The sequence below is a fragment of the Ceratotherium simum genome, chromosome 13 (assembly GCF_057802395.1).
Source record: "Ceratotherium simum simum isolate JZ-2026a chromosome 13, ASM5780239v1, whole genome shotgun sequence".
NCBI classification, from domain to species: Eukaryota; Metazoa; Chordata; class Mammalia; order Perissodactyla; family Rhinocerotidae; genus Ceratotherium; species Ceratotherium simum.
Window position 1 is genome coordinate 10,336,181 of NC_141912.1, and position 21,626 is coordinate 10,357,806.

General features: G+C 42.2%; 1 protein-coding gene across 2 annotated transcripts in view; it reads left to right on the forward strand.

The window, feature by feature from the left end:
- Positions 1-6,091: 6,091 nt before the first annotated feature.
- LOC101405255 (N-acetyllactosaminide beta-1,6-N-acetylglucosaminyl-transferase) overlaps positions 6,092-21,626 on the forward strand; it is a 130,063-nt gene continuing 114,528 nt past the window's right edge. For both annotated transcript variants that reach the window (XM_087437989.1, XM_087437991.1), the window contains exon 1: positions 6,092-6,236. The gene's annotated coding sequence lies outside the window, so the exon portion shown is untranslated. The remainder of the gene's footprint in view (positions 6,237-21,626) is intronic.

Here is a 21,626-nt window from a genome sequence, read left to right on the forward strand (position 1 = left end):
TATATCAGCCTTCCTAAACCACTCTCATGTTTTCAGTGCACCCAAAAATGGATTTTGATGGTGGAAATGTAACCAGGTCCTAACGTCCGAGGGAGTGAGCCCAGACGGAGGGTAGATCTAGGTGGGAGACGTGGGAGTGACATAGGCACCAATGGCTGATGAGGGAACAAGCACACTACAAAAGTGCCCTCGTTGGAGTCCCTTCCTGTTGGCTCTTCATCTAGCCCCTGATGTTTCGATCGGATAGTAAACAGTCTGGACCTGGGCACGCACACTATGTCTTCTATCTTTGCATGGTAGTCTTCACCACTGTTATTTCAGCACATTTTACATCTTTTTGCTGAAAAGGTGACACCACATCATGCCCCATTCCTCTGTTTGCTTTGAGATCATGACCGGCTTCAAAGACTGGGCCTCTAAGGTGTTTAGACGACTGCCCGTCTTTACTGGCCCTTCACACCTGCCATTGCTGCAGGTTCCTGGAAGAAACTCCCAGCCAGGGTTCACGCATCAATCCCCTTCGCTGAGAAAACACGCTCAGTGTCTAGAGAGTAATTGTTTCCATCAAGGGTAAGGGGCAGCTTTTCCTACCACCTACTGCACTCTGTTGGCCCATGTCTCAGATCACCTGCTCAGATTTGGGGCAAAATGGGGTACTGGGCGTGTCGTTTTCACATCCCATAATTCTGTACCCCATTCTCTCAAGGAAGAGGGTCAGATGTTTATCTGTTTCTTTGCCTTTTTTTATTTTATAAAAAAATAGATTTAGAATCTGAATTATGGGCCTTAAAGTCACCTTCTCAAGTCTAACTCTCAGTTCTCTTCTGAGAGTCAAAGGGAAATAACCTCTTTAGCAAACTGTAATAAGGCTACATTCACCCCGTCTTTCTTTCTGAGCTTCTACCAAGCATCCTCATCTCTCCAGAGTTTTTAAGCATTTTTTTAAAATCTCTAAAATCTAGTCTAATAAAGTACACTGATATTTCCAAAAGTGGCTTTTAAGGGCCCACACTAATATCTGCGTGTCTACAGAAAGGTTATTCCCATTGCCTCGAAACTAACTGGCCCAAATCTAAGAGCTGCCGTTAGCTGTTGGTGTGGCACGAAGGAGCTGCGTGAGGATTCTTAATTAACCCTCCAGTTATGCCCACAATGCAGGCCACCACCGGAGAGACCCAATCTCATTTGTAGCACATCAGGAGTCATCTCAGGGGCCACAGGTTGGCACAAACATTTCTTTACTCTTCATCCTGGTTTGCCTTTCAGTCAACGTCAAGTCCTCCTGGAATGGCCCCCGATGTTCCCTCTCTTGTCTTCTGATCCTTCTCCTTTATCTCTCCCTTTCTCCCCAGGCCCAGCTTTCTCCTCCCACCCTCCAGGTGTGTTCAAGTGACAAGACCTGTTTCTCATCATCACCTTTTGAACCTATGCTAACACATTCCATTTGCATTGGATCTTCACATTCTTTATCAAAAAGTGCTTGCAAGACAAATAAGGCTTTCTCTTGCCACTATTGACGGTGTCTCCTTGTATGACTTCAAGAGTTACTGTACTAATAGAACTCTTTCCCATCTGGGTGAGGATGGGGAAGAACAAAGCGAAGAAGGGAAGAGAGCATCCTGTCCTCCCACAGTCTCCCCCTAGTGAGACTCTCTGAGCTTTCACGGAGAGGTCAGTGGAGAGTATGTCAGGGGCCACTGTGCACTGCCCACCAGGCAGTACCTTCTGCCATGGGGAGCCCTGTCACTCACTGGGGTCAGGCCTCTGCATCCCTTCTGTGGGAGCTGTTCCTGAGCCCACCACATCAGGTGTCAAGCTCTCCCCTACTTAAGGGGTACATGCACCTTCTTCCTCTCTCCTGGGTCCTACTAGCTTGAAATCTGTAGCCTCCAGAAGACACTCTGTGGGAGGACGGGGCTGGTCCCTCCAGGAGCTGTTGTGATTCATGTTTTAATCCCACCAAGTTTGGGATCTCCAGCCCTCTTCTGCCTCATTACCTATCTCTCACCCATGCTTCCCTCCTGGGAAACCGAGGCCTTCACTACCCTTGCTCAGAATATGACCTGCCACTCTCCTTGTGTTTATCTTGGTGTCGAGCCTGGGAGGAGTCCCTCCCCCTTCCCCAGTGGGTTAAAATAAGATAATGCCCTGCACTATCTTAACAGCCTTGTTTCTAGATTCTGGCTGCACTTTTTAAAATGGAAATTATTATAATAGTTAATATTTGCTAAGCCTTTATTACATGCCAGTGCCCTAGATGTCAGAGGGCATAAATATCAGAAAGTGGAGAGTGACACTGTGGTGTCATTCCTGGTGGACCGGAGCTGAGCCCAAGTGCAGGTTCTGGGGCAGGGCTGACAGTTCCCAGCAGCCTTGATAAGGTTCTGTCAAATCTCTTCAGTTGAAGGCGCCCTCATAAGAACTCATTCTCAGCTCCTTGATTGTCACCAGATGAAACACTTCCCATGCAGCCAACTCTGCACACAGCAGCAGCTCCCACATTTCTACATGAATGGCCTGGAGCAGCAATCTAGAAAAAAGATGAAGCTAGGGAATTTGTCTTAAAACTGCCTTGCATAAATAAGAGGGTGTTTTTATCTAGATTTGATGTTTATTTGGTGTGGCTTGGAGGGGTGCTAATGGAGATTCTGGGGACACTAATCCACCTTTGCCTGCATGAATCCAAGAGAGGAGTCCTGGAGCTGAGAAGGATGTCCACAGCGCTCGTGCTATGCGGGAGGCTTTCTCACCTCTCTTAGACAGGAATGTCTAACAGTTGAAATCATCTGTTACAACCCGTGTTGTCTTAGGATCTATCTATCTGGTTCTAACATCCAAAAACTAGTTCGTACTAATTCTAAGAGTCTGATGGTTTGAATGTATTAACCATGTCTTTTTATTCTGTATTTTTATGCTTTGACATCTTGGGGCCTTGATGACCCTGGAGGGACTGCTCCTCCCAGGTTTAACCACTTCCTAGAGATAGCAAACAACTCTCCTGGGAGCACATGTTTTAAATGCAAATCAATCATTTCAGAGCCCACATCCCCCACCTCCTCCTTTATTGGTTCTCAACTGTGGTCCACTATTCCCCTGTCCTAATCACCCCAGGGCCGGGTACCAGACAACTAGAGACAGACCCTATGCCCCAGAGCCCACTGAGATTATTCAGACTAGCCAGCCCTAAGCCTGCTCACCCTGTCTTGCCTTGCCCTTCCTGCTAAAACCGCAGCGAAGGCTCTTACCCACATCCTGCCCCTCCCCTCCATTCTGACCCACTCTAGTGCTTCCTTGTGATGCACCCCTGCCCCCGCACCCATGGCATGTCTGTCCTCTTGGGAACCTTGAGTAATAAACCATGTTTTCAATGGCAGTCGTCTCCTGATCTGTTGGCCTCACCATACGTGAATGATAATAAAATCCATATTTTAAAATGTTGACTCACATCTCAATAGGTGTTAGATGTGTCAAGTTTTGTTGCTGACTGAATGGGGTGCAAGTGTTACCTCCATCTGTAGATTTACAGATCTTAGGCCATCATAGGACAAGAAGTCTGCCTAATTAGCTCTGACATGGTTTGCCTTCAAGTGCTCCAAGTCGCCATGGGTTTTATTTCGGAGGCAGCACCCACTGATTCCACAGCACATTCAGGGAGAAATGTGGAGCTCTCTACAGCCGTGCTTCTGACAGTGCGCACCACCAACCAGCAGCGTGGCTGTCAGCTCACATGGGCACTTGTTAGAAACGCAGAATCTCTGGCTCTGCCCAGATCTACAGAATCAGAATCTACATGTTAACCTGACCCCCCAGGTGATTCTGACCCATAAATAGTGATCTATTAACTAGGGATTGTGTCCACAGCATCCAGGGCAGGATTCTTGTGCATCTGACCCCCTCCTCACCAACAAGCTCTGTTCTTTCCCCAGTACAGCTCTCTGAGCCCCAACTCTATCTCCTTGAGCTCTATGTCACTCCTCCATTTCCATTTGGGATACAGCTACAAGGTTTAGGATTTAGCCAGGTGGCCCCAGTGTGTGGTCTAAGGTGCCCCTTCCAGTGCAGAAGCTCTGCCCATTCCCATGCGACTTTCTTTTTCTCTTTACTGTGATAAAATATACATAATTCAAAATTTTTCATTTTAACCATTTTTATTTTTTATTCTTTTTCAAAGAGTTTATTTTATTTTATTATTTTTTTTTGGTGAGGAAGATCAGCCCTGAGCTAGTATCCATGCCAATCCTGTTCTTTTTGCTGAGGAAGACTGGCCCTGAGCTAACATCTATTGCCAATCCTCCTCCTTTTTTTTTTCCCTTTTTCTCCCCAAGGCCCCGGTAGATAGTTGTATGTCATAGTTGCACATCCTTCTAGTTGCTGTATGCGGGACGTGGCCTCAGCATGGCCGGACAAGCGGTGCGTTGGTGCGCGCCAGGGATCCGAACCTGGGCCGCTAGTAGTGGAGCGCGTGCACTTAACCGCTAAGCCGCGGGGCCGGCCCCTTATTTTAACCATTTTTAAATGGACAGTTCAGCGGCATTGAGTATATTCACATTGTTGTGCAGACATCATCACCAGCGATCTCCAGATTTCACATGACTTGTCTCTTCCAGCTAGATCATGACACAAATGAATATCTCCATAGATGGTAATGCACACAAGGGTTCCTGTTCTTTCTATGACCTCTGATATCCCTGCAGAAATCTCCAGTGGGAATAAGAAGCAGAACCTACGTCCATGCCGAGAAGATATTTCCCAAGAGTTTTAACAGGAAGGTCTGCTTCTGTGATCCAGAAGCTGCTCTTCAATCATGCAAGCTCAGAATCCAATTTGTTAGAAAGTCGAGAACAAACCTGTCTCTCAGGAAATGGGCGTTTATCACACTCTGAAGACAAATATGAGACCAGAAGACCATTTACAAACACAGTGAGAACTGTAAATGCCTCCTGGCCAGAGCACATAGTCCAAAGGCATGCCACATGGAAGATGAAATGTAATCAGAAGGTGGTCTGATAAGCATGCGATCAGAACAAGAGCATTATTAGATCTGACTGTCTGATGTCTGAGTCTGCCCCTCAGTCTCCTCACACTGACTTTCAGTTTCCGGATCTATTAGAGCCTCTGCCGAGGCGTTCACTACTAATGTGCTTCTGCAATGAATTGGATTCGCTGGCAAGGTACATTTTCAGCATGGCTCAACTTTTGCTCTTTTGCATTGAGGCTGCTCTTCAGAGCTCTCTAAGTGTCTCTGCCTCTCACCGTAGTGTTTAGAGCCACCTTCTAAACCATCACCACTTCCTCCTTTATGCACAGTCCTCTTTATTCCACATCTACTGATTTTCAAGGGGGTAACATTTTTCAAGTTTGGGTTCCGTTTCCTGTTTTGTTCGACACCATCTGCCGCTGTAATCACCATCTCCACAGACTTAGCTCGTGTCTCTCACCTGATCCTTGGAATCCTTCCTCCTGATGCCCTCATTCTCAGCTCTGTCTGCACATGAGAACCACCTGCGGAGCTTTGAGAGCTCCAAATACCTGGGCTGCACCCTGATCAATTCATTCAGACTTTCTTGCGGTGAGGGGTGGGGGCAGCATTGGTACTTCTCAAAGTTCTCTGGATGGTTCCAGTGTGCAGCGAAGGCTGAGAAACACGGTGACCCAAGGGACTTTCTAAGCAGCTGCCTCCAGTCTCACTCTCAAGTAGGGGTCTTTTTTTTAATTGAAATATATTTGACATATAACATTGTATAAGTTTAAGGTGTACAACATGTTGATTTGATACATTTATATATTGCAATATGATTGCCATGGCAGTGCTGGCTATCCTGCCACATAATTATCATCTCTTTTTTGTGGTGGGAACAAGGAGTCCTTAACCTGGGCCTCCAGGGATAGACCTTGAGGAGCCCATGAAACCCTAAACTTGTTTCACTTTCTATACTTTTCAAAAGAGGGCTCACAGCTTTCGCCCAGTTCTTAAAGGAGTCTGTGTCTCATAAAAGGGAAGTTGCCTTATGTGGCAAGCCAAGCTCCCACCCCAGGGGCAGTCAGCTTTTCTACTGCGGAAGCCCCTTTCTTCTTTCCTTTAAGCATGGTGGATGGCAAGCGGCATGGCCAGCGGCAGCAGGTGTATTTCCTCCATGTTCCCTTAATGCTCTCGATTCTTCAGAATCTGTTGCTGGTAATTTGTTCATCTGGTGTGTGCTGCTGAATCTCCTAGCATCACCGGATCCCACCCTGTGGTGAGTTCTGTTATCTGTTGGCCCAAACTTCTCGTTCAGGATCACAATGCTTTCTTAATTCAGCCTGTATGCGCCGGATCCCACCCTGTGGTGAGTTCTGTTATCTGTTGGCCCAAACTTCTCCTTCAGGATCACAATGCTTTCTTAATTCAGCCTGTATGGGTGGGATTTTTTCAGTTTAGATTCCTTATTATTTATAAATTTATCTTACTGGGTTTGGCCCTTTTCATTGTTTCTAACATTTGTATTTTATGGGATGGATTTCTAGAAGAGGCAATACCTTGAACTTTCTTACAAAACAGAAGATCCCTCCATGCTTTTTGTCTCCGTTGTCTTCCCAGAAGTGGGAGAAAGGAGGGTCGGTGACATTTATTGAGTACTTAGACGCACCAAGAGCCGGGCTTCAATTACTTCTTCAAGTGCAACCCTCCAAGTTAGCCAGTATTATTCACCAATGTGGAAGTACACCCTCTTTAAAAAAAAATTTATTTATGTTGATAAATCATTTTCAAGGGGGTAAGCTCCATTTTCTCCCATCACCCAACACAATCACATACAGACTTCCTCACCTGCTCACCTATTGGGGTGGGGATGGGGGGAACTACGTGAACTAAGGCTCTTGTTGCGTGGTGTGTTGTCAGACTTTCCCCCTTCAGCCTTATTGCTGGTGGAGCTGGCACGGTGCCTGTACGTGGCAGGTGCTCAGTCAATATCTGTTGAATGAATGTTAACCTCCAAGTACTGCATCTTTAAGAACAGAAAAGGTACACTCATGGGGCAGGGGCTCTGCGCTTTCAAAACAATCCTTGAAAACCAGTGCTTTGCTAGTGCTGTTGGTACAGCCTCCTCATCTCATGCCTTTTTCGTTCCTGACCCAGTTTCAAATAACCTTAAGACTCTGGATCCTTCATTCACCTGTCCTCAGACTTGGTGACCCCTTCACCCATTCCCAGTGCTTGATCTCGGAAAACCCACAGGGTCCTCTTCACTCTGCTCATGCCTGGTGGGAGTGTCCCACCTCTGTTCCTGCTGTGTGACGGCTTCCTGAGCCATTTTCCAATTTGTGGTGTCATGTTGCTTCTGCCCTTCCAAAAGGACTCTGCTGATGTGGGGAGCCTTTTCTATTTGATGTGTTAATGAGGTTGTGAGTTTTACTCTTTGCTGAGCCAGACAAATTTATAAAGAGGATTCCTCCAGCCACTGGCCAGAGGTAAGAAGGGACAGTAAATGGCATCGTGCTGCCCTGAGTCAGATGGCAGCGATCACAGGGCTTCTCCCTGAGAGGCAGTGCGATGCTGGAGAAGTTTTATGAATGATGGTTAACCACTGATGAAAATAGTGGAAGATGTGTAAGACAGGACACGATTTATGAGGAACACCCCTTCCCTGGGAGAAATCAGCACTGAATGTTTCCGGTGGGGGGGAGGGGGCGGTGTGGTGGTGGTGGTGGAGGAGATAAGCATTTATCAGGTGCTTCTGCTGTGCCAGGCACTGAGCTAAGCACATGATCTTGTTTACTCTCATGATAATCCAGGAAGGCAGGCACTGCTTTGGTCCCTGTATTAATCAGCTCAGGCTGCTATAACAGAATACCAGTGACGGGGTGGCTTAAACAACAGAAGTTTACTTTCTCACAGTGTTGGAGGCCAGAGATCCAAGATCAAGATGCCAGCAGGGCTGGTTTCTGGTGAGACCTCTCTTCCTGGCTTGCAGATGGCTACCTTCTCACTGTGTTCTCACGTGGCCTTTTCTCTGTGCGTGCTCACGCTCCTGCTGTCTCTTCCTCTTCTTAGAAGGACACAGTCATATTGGAGTAGGGCCATACCCTTATGACCTCATTTAACCTTAATTATCTCTTTAAAGGCCCTCTCTCCAAACACAGTCACATTGGGAATTAGGGCTTCAACATATGAATTTTGGGGAACACATTTAAATCATAACAGTCCCTCTCCTAGGGATGATAAAACGAAGGCTGAGAGGGTATACCCCTTGCCCAAGATCCCTGCAAAGATGTGAAAGAAAAGGGATTTGAAGCCACATGTTAGTCCTCAGGACTTACACTCTTAGCCATCACACCACACTGCCATGGATGTTGGAACAGAGGTGGCCCCACCAAGTGGGCAAGAATGTCACATACGGCCTGCTGCTGTGGCTCCGTGGGAAGGCAGGGGTGCTGGCTTCTGGGCCTGTGCCTCTCCCAGCCCTACCTAAGTGTTTTGTGCAGGGAAGATGCTCTCTCTACATGTTCTGACTGGCTTAGCCAAGCAGACTCTAAGCATTAATTACTGTTCACCTGAGGACACGTGTTGGGAAGAGAAGACATTAGAGCCTTCTCAGGGCAAGCCTGGTGAGGTGGGCACAGGGCTCAAGCTTCCCAGTGCTCATCTGACCCTCCAGGCATTCATCGTCAAGTCTCTCAGCTCATCAGAAGAGTGGGACGTTTGTGTAAGTTAGTATTTCTACCCAAATCTTTCTAGGCCCACAGTGACAACTGTGTGGCCCAATGTTTTTTGGGAGGGGACTTCCCAACCACTGGGGTTTCCACTGCTCTGAGTTCTTCAGAGCCTTTCTGTCCAGGCCCACCCCTTTGGATGCTAATCCCCCAATGCCTTATAATTTGATTTGCATCTGGGTTATATTGGGAGCATTTCTGAAGGAGCAGCTCTGGGCTTGCAGTGTGTTCTTGTGAAATGAACAAATGGGTGATTGAATAAATGAATGAATGAATGATTTTAAACATCAGACAAGCATGTTTTGCTAAAGCTTTTGAAGGACTCCATAAAATAATTCAAAGAGACCAAATGATGTGAATTCTGATTTCCTGAGCTAAGGCCCCTGGTGTGATGCTCAGTACAGAATAGCGGTAAGCAGAGCGGATGCTGTAGCCAGTCCACCTGGGTTTGAATCTCATCCCCGCTGCTGCCACCACCGCATGACCTCAGCAGGTCACTTAACATCCCTGTGAGATTTCATAGCATTGTCTTGAAGGCTAAGTGAGTTCACACCTATAAATCCCTTAGAACAGGGCCTGGCATGTGGCAAGTCCTATGTATTAGCTACTACGAAAATTACTGTTTTAATTTTTACTATGAATCCTTCAGATGGAGCTGTTTGTGAACCACACTCACCATGTGGCTGTCCTGAAATGCTTCTGACGTGGGCTTTGCTGCAGGAGTGGTAGGCGCTCAATAATAGTATGATAATAATATTAATAATCACAACCACAGTGACAGCTGTGTGGCAGGCACTGTGCATCATGTGCTTCACATACATTCTCTCTGACCTTCATCAGCCTTGCAAGATGGGAATTTAATTCTCATTTCCCAGAAGAAAGGACTGAAGCTCAGAAGGGAAAGAATATCTTGCTCAAGGCCACATCATTAGAAAGCAGAGTCAGAAAGATCATATTGCATTAGGCTAACTTCTTATTTAAAATCATTTAAATTAGAGATGATGATAATTGTACTAATCTCTTTTCCAACATCTAGTGTGTGCAGGACACTGTGAGGGCTTTACATGCAATTATTCAATTCTTAGAAGGACCCTCTGAAGGAATAAAGATTATTATTTATACTTTATGGACTGTGATGGTTACTTTTATGTGTCAACATGGCTAGGTTGTTGGTGCTCAGTTGTTTGGTCAAATCTAGTCTAGATGTTGCTGTGAAGGTATTTATAGATGTAATTAACTACGTATGAAATTAAATCAGTAGATTTTGAGGAGCAGAGATTACCCTTCATATTGTGGGTGGGCTGCACTCAGTCAGTTGAAGGCCTTAAGAGTAGAGACTGAGATTTCCAGAAGGGGGAATTCTGCCTCAAGACTGAAACATTGAAACCAGGCTGAAGGGGCAGAAATTTTGTTTGAAGAAATAATGGTCAAAAACTTCCCTAAGCTGGAGAAGGAAACAGACATCTAGATCCAGGAAGCCCAGAGAGTTCCAAATAAGATGAACCCAAAGAGACCCACAGCAAGACACATTATAATTAAAATGTCAAAAGTTAAAGACACGGAGAGAATATTAAAAGCAGCAAGAGAAAAACAACTTGTTACGCACAAGGGAATCCCCATAAGACTATCAGCAGATTTTTCAGCACAAATTTTGCAGGCCAGAAGGGAGTGTCGTGATATACTCAAAGCGCTGAAAGAAAAAACTTTCAATCAAGAATACTCTAGCTGGCAAAATTATTCAGAATTGAAGGAGAGATCAAGAGTTTTCTAGACAAGCAACAGCTAAAACAGTTCATCGTCACTGGATTTAGAAGAAATATTAAAGGGATTTCTTTAAGCTGAACAGAAAGGACACTAATTTGTAACAAGAACACATATGAAAGAATAAAGCTCACTGGAAATGTAAATATATAGTAAAGGTAGTGGATTAATTACTTATAAAGCCAGTATGAAGGTTAAAAGACAAAAGTAGTAAAAATAACTATTATTACAATAATTAAGGGGTACACAAGATAAAAAGATGTAAAATGTGACATCAAGATATAAAATGGGGGAAAAGTAAAAATGTTGAATTTTAGAATGAGATCAAACTTAAGTTGTTATCAACTTAAAATAGACTGTTATAAGTTGTTAGATGTAAGCTTCATGATAACCACAAAGCAAACACCTATAGTAAATACAGAAAATAGAAAGAGAAAGGGAAGTAGGCATACTAGTAAAGGAAGTCATCAAACTACAAAGGAAGAGAGCAAAAGAAGAAGAAAGGAACAGAGAGGAGCTACAAAAACAGCTAGAAAACAGTTAACAAAACAGCAATAAGCACATACGTATCAATAATTATTTTACATGTAAATAGACTAAAGTCTCCAATCGAAAGACATAGAGTGGCTGGATGGATTAAAAAACAAGACCCATCTATACACTGCCTACAAGAGACACACTTTACAAGGACACATACAGCTTGAAAGTGAAGGGATGGAAAAAGATATTCATGCAAATGGTAGCCAAAAGAAAGCTGGAGTAGCTATACTTATATCAGACCAAATAGACTTTAAGACAAAGACTGTAATAAGAGACAAGGATGTTCATAATGATAAAAAGGTCAATATAACAACAGGATATAATATTTGTAAATATTCATGCACTCAACACAGGAGCACCAAAACATATAAAGCAAACAGTAACAGATCTAAAACGAGAAATAGACAGCAATACAATAATAGTAGGGGGCTTTAATACCCCACTTACATCAATGGATTGATCATCCAGACAGAAAATCAATAAGGGAACATTGGCCTTAAACAACATGCTAGACCAGATGGACTTAACAGATATTTACAGAACATTCCATCCAAAAGCAACAGAACACACATGCTTCTCAAGTGCACATGAAACATTTTTCAAGATAGATCATCTGTTGGGCCACAAAACAAATGTTAATAAATTTAAGAGGATTGAAATCATATCAAGCATCTTTTCCAACCATGATAGTATGAAATTAAAAATTAATTACATGAAGAAAACTGGAGAATTCATGAACACATGGAGAATAACCAACACGTTAGTGAACAACTATTGGGTCAAAGAAGAAAGCAAAAAATACCTTGAGACACACACAAATGGAAACATACCAAAATTTATTAAATGCAGCAAAAGTGGTTCTAAGAGAGAAGTTCATAGTGATAAATGTCTACCTCAAAAAACAAGAAGTCTCAAATAAACAACCTAACTTTACACCTCAAGGAACTAGAAAAAGAACAAATGTAGCCTCAAGTTAGTAGAAAGAAGGAAATAACAAAGATTAGAGCAGAAATAAATGAAATGCAGACTAGAAAGATCAATGAAACTAAGAGCTGGTTCTTTGAAAAGACAGAATTGACAAAACTTTAGCTAGACTTGCCAAAAAAAAAAAAAAAGAGAGAGGACTCAAATAAATAAAATCATAAATGAAAGGAGATTTTACAACTGATACTACAGAAATACAAAGGGTCATAAGAGACTACTATGAACAATTATATGCCAACAAATTGGGTAACCTGGAAGAAGTGGATAAATTCCTAGAAACGTACAAACTACCAGGACTGAATCATGATGAAATAGAAAATATGAACAGATAAATTACTAGCGAGCAGATTGAATCAGTAATCAAAAAACTCCCAACAAACTAAAGTCCAGGACCAGATGGCTTCACTGGTGAATTCTGCCAAACATTCAAAGAAGAATTAATACCAATTCATCTCAAACTTGCCAAAAAGTAGAAGAGAAGGGAACTCTTCCAAACACATTTTACAAGCCCAGCGTTACACTGATACCAAAACCAGACAAGAATGCCACAATAAAGAAAATTGCAGGTCACTATCTCTGATAAACACATTGCAAAAATTCTCAATAAACTATTAGCAAACCAAATTCAACAATATGTTAAAAGGATCAGGTGGGATTTATTCCAGGGTTACAAGGATGGTTCAACATCTGCAAATCAGTTACTGTGATATACCACATTAACAAAATGAAGGATAAAAATCATACGATCATCTCAACAGATGCAGAAAAAGCATTTAACAAAATTCAACATCCATACATGATAAAAACTCTCAACAAAGCAGGTACAGAGGGAACCTACCTCAACATAATAAAGGCCCTGTATGACAAGCCCACAGCTAATATCATACTTAATGGTGAAAAGCTGACAGCTTTTCCTCTAAGATCAGGAACAAGACAGGATGTCCACTCTCACCACTTTTATTCAACATAGTACTAGCCAGAGCAATTAGGCAAGAAAAAGAAATAAAAGGCATCCAAATCGGAAAGGAAGAAGTAAAACTATTATTATTTGCAGATGACATAATATTATATATAGAAAACCCTAAAGACTACACCAAAAAACTGTTAGAACTAATAAACAAATTCTTTCTTATTTCAAACTATATTTCAAAGCTATAGTAATTAAAACAATATAGTATTGACATAAAAATAGACACATAGGTCAATGGAACAGAGAAAAGAGACTAGAAATAAATCTATGCATATATGGTCAATTAAATTACAACAAAGGAGCCAAGAATATACAATGGGAAAAGGACAATCTCTTCAATAAATGATGTTGGGAAAACTGTACAGCCACATGCAAAAAAATGAAACTAGGCCACTATCTTAAACCATACACAAAAATTAATTCAAAATGGATTAAAGACTTGAACATAAGACCTGAAACCATAAAACTCCTGGAAGAAAACATAGTCAGTAAGCTCCTAGACATCAGACTTAGCAGTGACTTTTTGCATCTGTCACCAAAAGCAAAAATCAATAAGTGGGACTACATCAAACTAAAAAGCTTCTGCATAGCAAAGGAAACCATCAACAAAATGAAAAGGCAACATACTGAGTGGGAGAAAATAATTGCAAATCTTATATCTGAAAAGATACTAATACCCAAAACATATAAAGAACTCACACAACTCAGCAAAAAACCAAACATCTGATTAAAAAATAGGCAGAAGGGGCCGGCCCTGTGGCTTGGTGGTTAAGTGCGCGCGCTGCGATGCTGGCGGCCCGGGTTCGGATCCCGGGTGTGCATCGAGGCACCACTTCTCTGTCCATCCTGAGGCCGAGTCCCACATACAGCAACTAGAAGGGTGTGCAGCTGTGACATACAACTATCTACTGGGGCTTTGGGGGCAAAAAATAAAATAAAATCTTTAAAAAAAAAAAAAAATAGGCAGAAGATCTGAATAGACATTTTTTCAAAGAAGACATATAGATAGTCAATAGATACATGAAAAGATACTCAGCATCATTAATCATCAGGAAAATGCAAATCAACACCACAATGAGATATCATCTCACACCTGTTAGAATGGCTATTATCAGAAAGATAAGAAATAAAGTGTTGGTAAGGATATAGAGCAAAGGGAACCCTTGTGCACTATTGGTGGAAATGTAAATTGGTGCAGCAACCATGTAAAACAGTATGGAGGTTCCTCAAAATATTAAAAATAGAACTACCATATGACCCAGCAATTCTACCTCTGGGTATTTATCCAAAGAAAACAAAGACAGTAATTCAAAAAAATATATGCACTCCTATGTTCATTGCAGCATTATTTACAATAGCCAAGATATAAAAACAACCTAAGTGTCTATCAATAGATGAATGGACAAAGAAATTGTAGTATACGTATATGTACAGTGAAATATTATTCATCCATAAAAAATAATGAAATCTTGCCATTTGCAACAATGTGGAGGGAGCTTGAGGGCATTATGCAAAGTGAAATAAGTCAGATAGACAATGACAAATACAGTATGATCTCTCCTATATGTGGAATCTAAAAAAAACAAACACCAAACTCATAGATACAGGGAACAGATTAGTAATTGCAAGAGGCAAGAGGTGGGGAGTTGGAAGAAATGAGTGAACTCTTTGTTTTGTTTCAGTTTGAATAAACTGAATAAAAATGAAAAATCAAAAACAAAAACCTGCTCAGTTTTCCCACCTGCTGCCCTGAGAAATTCAGACTTCAGTACAACATCAACACTTAACTGAATTCCATATCAACTCTAACCTGAATCTTCAGCCTGCCAGCTTGCCCTTCAGACTTGCTAGCCCCCCACAATCATGTGAGCCAATTCCTTAAAATAAATCAATCTCTCTGAACATCTATCATCTATCTATCTATCTATCTATCTATCTATCTATCTATCTATCTATCTATCTGTCTATCCTGTTGGTTCTGTTTCTCTGGAGAACCCTGACTGATACACAGAGTAAATGTATACTCAAAGATGTTAACAATTTGTACCAAAGAACAGCGGTTTTGAGGGCCAGAGATGGGCTTTAAACCCAGATCCGTCTGTTCTATGCTGCCCAGCTCTGAGGAAGTCCTGCAGCGGATAATGAGAAACCAAGGTGTTTATCCCTGGCCCTGTTCTGTCAAGAACCACAGCAGCTGGGCGCTGACTTTAGGCAGCAGTGAGAAGGGCCCTTCCAGGCAGTAATTCAAATAAGCATCACAAATAAAAACAGACCTGTACCATATATACACTGCCAGTGTGCAATCTCCCCATCACACCAAAGCCAAGTGGAGGGCCTTGTGCCTAATTCTCCCTGCAGATTCACCCTTCAGGGAGTGGTTTGTCCACTCTTTTCCTTTTAAGATTGCTCTCAGTGTTCATTTACCCAAAGCGCTTTTATGCCTGCTCTGTCCAGTGTAGCAGCCACTGGCCTCATGAGACTCGAGCACTTGAGATGTGGCTGGCCCAAATTGCTGAGATGTGCTGTAAAGTGTAAAATAGACACCAGATTTCAAAGACTTGGTATGAGAAAAAGAGTGTAAAATGTCTCACTGACAACTGCTTATATTGATTACATGTTGAAATAACATTTTTGATATATTGGGTTAAATATATTTTTAATATATTTATTATATCAGTAAACATATTGTCATATTTATTCTATTAAATTAATTTTCACATCATTATAATTTATATTGAAATTATGTTATTACATAAGATATTATTCATATAATTATAATATATTGAGCCATTATATTATATAATTTTAGATTATTAAATATATTATTTATTTATAATTATATATTATAGTAATTGTTTTAGATGATTAAATATATTATTTTATTTTTATCTTTTTTTATTTATTTTTTTGTGTGTGGGGAAGATCAGCGCTGAGCTAACATCCATGCCAAGCCTCCTCTTTTTGCTGAGGAAGACTGGCTCTGAGCTAACATCTATTGCCAATCCTCCTCCTTTTTCTCCCCAAAGCGCCAGTAGATAGTTGCATGTCAGAGTTGCACATCCTTCTAGTTGCTGTATGTGGGATGCGGCCTCAGCATGGCCAGAGAAGCAGTGCCTCGGTGCATGCCCGGGATTTGAACCAGGGCCGCCAGTAGCGGAGTGCGCGCACTTAACTGCTAAGCCACAGGGCGGCCCCTAAATATATTATTAATTATACATTATCTTATATATTATTGTATGACATAAATATATTGCTATATTTATAATTGTATAATTATCATAACAACATATTGCCAAATATATTATTAAAATTAGTTCTACCTGTTTCCTTTTACTTTTTTAATGTGGCTGCAAGAAAACTTATCACATATGTCGCTGGGTGTGTGCTCACAGCATATTCCTTGTGGGCAGTGTGTCTCTAGACAAAAAATGGGAAGGAGGGAAATAGATATTTGCCCATCTAAGCATTCCTTTTACAAACACACTGTGTTCCTGTTCTTACTGCAGCTAACGTTTCTGAGTCTTTTGCTAAGCCGATTAAGTGCGTTATTTTAGCTGATATTCAACACTATTCTGTAGGTGAAGTACAGGATCATCACCCTTGAATGGATGAGGAAACTGAGGCTTCGAGAAGTTGAGTGTTCCAGAAGCTTTACCGTTAAGAACAAAGGTGGGGAGTCTGACTTGAGAGTCTCACTCGTAGCTCCTGCACCGAGGAGTTGGCGCCTATAGATAATTAAGAGCCTCTGAGCCGAGGGATTTCTTCGAGGCGCTGTCGGCCCTGACTGGGCTTCCTGTGGGAGGTCAAGGTGACTGGGGGGAGCTCTTGCGGTGTGGTCAGTGAACGGCACATGGGCTCTGAAGTCAACACAGACTTAGGTTCAGAGCAGGTCTGTCACTCTGTGATTTACGGTAAGTTATTTAACCCCACAGAGCCTCAGTTTCCTCATTTGTCAAAAGGGATAATAATACCTTCCTAAGGGATTGTTGTGAGGACTTTATAAGATGGTTTATTTATCAGCACTACATCCATGTCCTCTGGGCTGGTGTCCCCACACCTCCATTTAATGAATGATAAAAATTTATGGATTATGTAAGCAAGATTAAAAGTGATAAAAAGCCGGGGCTGGCTGGTGGCTTAGTGGTTAAGTTTGCACACTCTGCTTCGGTGGCCTGGGGTTCGTGGGTTCGGATCACGGCCCAGACATACACACTGCTCATCAAGTTATGCTGTGGCAGCATCCCACATAGAGGAAGATTGGCAGAGATGTTAGCTCAGGGACAATCTTCCTCACCAAAAGAACAGTGAGAAAAAGGCCAAAAAAAAAAAAAAGGGTTCTCAAGTTTAAGTAGACAATTTCTTTGGTGGTGTTTATAACACTGGGACTAGCTACTGGGGTGAAAAATAAACATTACTGTACTCATCAAAGCAGAGACAAGCTGGTCTTGGGCAACCCTGCAGCAACCAGCAGGATCTCAGTCCTAGTCTAGAATGCTACAGCTACTCCCAAAGAGCAGTTCTCATTAGCTAACTAAACGGATTTAGAGGCAGTCCTATTCAATTGTTAAGGTGTTCATATTGGTCCAGGAGCAATGGGCCTTGGTCCCCTACCACCGTGTGGATGGACAGGACCTCTGCTGGCATCTGAGAACACTGAGAGAGCGGAGAGGAAGGTACAGCCTAAAGTGCGCCTCTGCCCAACTCCAGGCCGTGTTCTCTAGAACCACCAACTTGGTCTTCCTGTAGAGCACATCAAGTTGCTGGATGTGGTGCTTGAATAAGTTTGATTTTGCCCCAACTTAAACCTTGCATTGAGGAATATGCAGTCATTTACATTTCCCCCTTAAAAATTACTGAGGGACTGTCTTCTGCCTCTCAGGTCTGGGCAGCCACCACGGAATCCTGGCTCATCCTCTCTCCCAGGGACTTGGGGAAGGAGTGTCACAAAAGGTTCTTAAAGCTTCACCAGGCCTATTGTCCATTGTCTTTAGTTCTGGAAGCATTTATCTTACCATAAATGTCTAGTCAACAAGGAGCCCTGCTGACATCTGCGTTGATAAAGGAAAGGGCCTGAGCCTGACTCCCATTCAGTGCTTCTGCTGCCCCAGCTGGCTCAGCTGAGCCTCCCAAAGGCTGGAAAGCTTTGGAGCTGCCACGCTGACTTCCGCATGGAAAAAACATGTAGTCAGAGGGCAGCACCCATTCGTGCAGGAAGGGCAAGACGGTGGTATCGAGGATTACAGCCTTCGTTGCAGCCCAGTAAGTGCTAGGCAGGAAAGGCGAAGAAAGCATCACAGCTCTGAATCACCGTGGGTAACCGGGGAAGCCTGCTCTGAACCCTTTGTATGAATTTCTAACATTTTATTTTGTTTGGATCTTGTTTTGAGATTTTTAAAAAGACATCAAGTATTTGGCTCTTTGCATGAAAGCATTAGTCATGGGATAGGAAATTTAATTGAATGAAGTTAAATGGTAACTCAATTTATAGTAGCTCCTCCTGGGAGCATCTTAATTATCATTAAGATCTCTGGCCAGCCTTAGAAAGTGCATATTGGAGTAGCAGTCACCAATTTTCGAGAATATGTCCTGGCAGCAGAAAGCCAGGCGGGTCCTCACTTTTGCTCATCTCTTGGCTGTTTTAGAAGCGCCTTTGCAAAAGCAATGCACGGCTGGTGTTCTTGGTATCACTGGCAGACTCATTGTCTCTGCCGGGTTGGTATCCAATGCAGTGTGCCAGTGCTGGTGATTGTCACAGGAGATGCCCACTAATAGCAATCATTTCTACTTTCTGGCTGTGAAAGCAAGCAACAGCTGAAATCCTTAGAATATGAAAACTTCATGTTTTCTCCGGAGCATACGTATATACATATATATTTGTGCCTGTGTGTGTGTGTGATGTGTTCTAGAGCATTGTCTCAAGTGAACTTTTTTATTGTATGATTATTGCCTACTTTTGAAATGGATTTGGCCTACACAGCATCTGCAGCCAACCCACCCCCAAGCACACAACGCTTGTTGCCCTACATTGGCCAAACTTAATATTTGGATCTCTAAAACCTGTCTATGGTTCTGAGAGGGGCACCTGCTGGTACTTATTAACGTAGATTAATGCCACTGGTAAAACAAAACCAAACACATTTTAAAAAAGCAAAACAGAAGCTAGCTCTGTGGAGTTAGGATGTGAGATTGGTGGGATTTTACTGAAGAGATGTGGAGTTCTGGAAAATTCTGAGATTGCACCACTAATGCCTTAGGGGAGGGTAACCCAGGAACGGAAGATGAAAGAGGGAGTTTGCCCAGAGATAAACCTATAAGGTGTGTGTGTGTGTGTCTGTCTCTCTCTCTCATCCAGGCTCCTCTGAGTTCAGAATATTGCTCGAGTTCACACAGTAAGTGCAGGACCCAGAATTATGCCCTTCTTGTTATCAAATCGGACTATCAATGGACGCCACAATTAATGAAGAAACACTCACCCTCACTCTCTTTATGGGCACAGAGGACCTGAGGTCAATTTCCACTTAGAGATAAGTTAAAGCTGTCAATGTTTAAGCTCCCTTAACAGAGTGTTAAACCAGTTGTCGCCCTCTGGACTCAGGGCTTGTGCCGGCGTCCTGGCTGCGGGACCAAAGGCTTCATCAGCAGGGCTGGGGTGGTCTGAAAGCCTGCTGCATCTACGCACCCCTAGGTGTTTCTCACTGCACAATAAGGGTCCAAGCTCTGCTTTTGCCTAAATAGGAGCTGCTAATTAGATTTTCCTAAATAAATTTTATTTTGGAATAATTTTCAACTTACAGGAAAGTTGCAAAGACGTTACAGAGAGTTCCTATGTACTTACCATCCAGTTTTAGTTTCCCCTGATATTATCATCTCACATTACATTTGTAGTGCATTTGTCAAAACCGAAAAATTAACATTGATACATTACTAATAACTAACTCAAGACTTTATTCAGATTTCACCAGTTTTTCCCTTAATGTCCTCTTTTATTCCAGTATCCAATTCATGATAGCTCATTGCATTTAGTTGTGGTGTGTCCTTAGTCTCCTCTGTCTATGAGACAGTTTCTGTCTTGCCTTGTTTCTTATGAAGTGGACAGTTTGAGGAGTTCTAGCCAGGTATTTTCTAGAATGGCCCTCAATTTGGGTTTGTCTGATGTATTTTCTCAAGATTATACCGTGATCATGAGTTTTGGGGGAAGAATACTACAGAGGTGAAATCCCCTTCTCATCACATCATGTCAGGGTGTCCCTGACATCCACACGATGCCACTGAGATGACAACTTTGATCACTTGGTCAAGGTAATGTTTTCCAGATTTCTCCACAGTAAAGAATGATTTTTCTCTTTCCATACACTATTATTTGGAAACGAGTTACTAAATCCAGCCTACCGTAAGGGATGGGGGAATTAAATTTGACCAGCTGAGGTGGGAGTAATTAGATTTATTTTGTGTGAACTGGGGATCACTCTGCTATATCCTACCCTGTTTATACTGTGCCATTTCTTCATATTGTGTGAGAGAGAACGTGTCTGTCATTGCAGAGCTGATTTAGGGATTACAATGGGGACACAGGACGTAGAGGTGAACAGGAAATAGACAGGCAAACAAGACACGGATAGCGAGGCAGATGAAATGAGTTTTATGCTCATGCGTGAAATCACTGTGGGACATGGTCTGAATTTAAGCTGTTTCATCTAAAAATATTGGAATGATAATATCTTTTTCTTGAGTAATTGAGGGAATTAAGTTGTACAACGAATACAGAAGTACTGAACACAATGTTTGGTATATAGTAGATCCTCAATAAATGTTAGTTGCCCTCCTTCAAGAAGAAAATGACGTAGCATAGCTGCCAAGAGCATGGATCCTGGCTCCAAACTGCCTGCTTTGAGACCTGGCTCTCCTGCTTCAAGCTGTGTGACCTTGGGCCAGTTGCTTAACCTCTCAGTGCATCAGTTTTTTCTTAGGTAAAAGAGGATATTAATAGTATCCCTATTGTGGGATTGTTGTGAGTTTTAAATGATTTACTGTATATAAAGGGCATAGAGCTGTGCCCAGCACGTTTGCAAATATTCCACATCATTCAATACATTCACATCTTGGACATCAGGAAAAAAACACAATATGCATTATTTTAATATTTAACTATTTTATAGATTACTATATCCAGTTTTTTTCTATCAGATCCCCCCAGCATTACTGAGGTATAATTGATATGGAATAAACTGCCTGTGAGTGTACAGTTGACAAGTTTTGACATATTGATATATCTGTAAAACTATCATCACAATCAAAATACCAAACGTTTCCATCAGACTGCAGAGTTTCCTTGTATCTCTTTGTAATCCCTCCCTTCTTTCCTGCTATTCCCAGGAAACTACTGATCTGCTCTCTGTCACTATAGATTAGCTTGCATTTTCTAGATTTTTATATTAATGGAATTACATAGTAAGTACTTTTTTCTTGGTATGGCTTCTTCCAGAATAATATTTTGAGGTTCACCAGTGTTGTTGTATGTATCATTCATTCATTCCTTTTCATTGCTGAGAGGCGTTCCATTGTATGGTTATACCACAATTTTTTTCATTTGGTATCTGTTGATGGACACTTGTGTTATGTCCAGTTTTTTTGCTATTGTAAATAAAGGTGCCCTGAATAGCCACACACAAGACTATGTATGAAC